Here is a 1,135-nt window from a genome sequence, read left to right as displayed (position 1 = left end):
CTTTTGTTTTACACACACATACATGCACACACACACAGATAGATAGATGCACTGATACATCTTTTAGGAAAAAAGTAAGCAATGTGAAATGGAAAGTCATGATTATATATTGAATCCTCTATGTTGTACTGCATACGGGCTAAAGGTTATTTCATTCTTTCCTACTTAAGTTGAAAACGAATACATATTAAAATATATTTATGCCTGCTTTGGAAATGGCAAAAATGGGAATATGAAATGGTATCTATAAACTAAAGATTTGTTGAATTAAATATTATACTTATAGGTATCTGTGTGAATATATAGATATAAATTTACATATATATGTATATATATGCCACAAAACTTCTGTTTGTGTTTAACAATATACCTATGTAGATGTGTATAAATATAATAAAGTATTATAGTGTTGTAAGAAATGATAAAGAGGACTACAAAAGGGAAAACAGGGGAGACATGTATGAACTTATGACAAGTGAAACAGAACCAGGTCTTACAATGTAGCCTATTTTCCACCCGGCTTCACCTGTCAATAACAGAGAGTACACCACATAAGTCAAGGATTCTTCCTCTGTTTAGGAGCATAAATTAATAATAATGTCTCTGACCTTTGAACTCCATGCGTACCACACTATGACATTTGCACAAATCGTAAAATCTTGAGTGAGCTGAGCTTCTGGAATAAAGTCCCCCACGTGCAGAAGATGATCATTATAATAATCGAAGTATATATAATTCATAATGGAAAACTGAGCCTCTGTACGTCTGTTCTCATCCACAAACACCTGCTCACCAACAATGTTCTTAAACCGGGTGTTCTTCAGGTAGGAGTGTAGCTGAAAAACAGGAGAATCGCTCATCAGTGACTGGTACCTGAGGGAAAGGCAATTGTACCTGAGATTCAATGGAGTCTTGTGGTCTTATATTCAGGTGGGATCAAAGGTGAGTTTCTTCTGGGAGACAGAAATGCAGGGTTGCAAAAAAAATAAAAAAAAAAAAAAAAAATAAAAAAAAAAAAAAATAAAAAAAAAAAAAAAAAAATAAAAAAAAAAAAAAATAAAAAAAAAAAAAAAAAAAATAAAAAAAAAAAAATAAAAAAAAAAAAAAATAAAAAAAAAAAAATAAAAAAAAAAAA

This window comes from Antechinus flavipes, chromosome 2, assembly GCF_016432865.1.
Source record: "Antechinus flavipes isolate AdamAnt ecotype Samford, QLD, Australia chromosome 2, AdamAnt_v2, whole genome shotgun sequence".
In the NCBI taxonomy this organism is placed as follows: domain Eukaryota; kingdom Metazoa; phylum Chordata; class Mammalia; order Dasyuromorphia; family Dasyuridae; genus Antechinus; species Antechinus flavipes.
The sequence above is the reverse complement of the archived record's forward strand: the minus strand, read 5'-3'. Positions refer to the sequence as shown.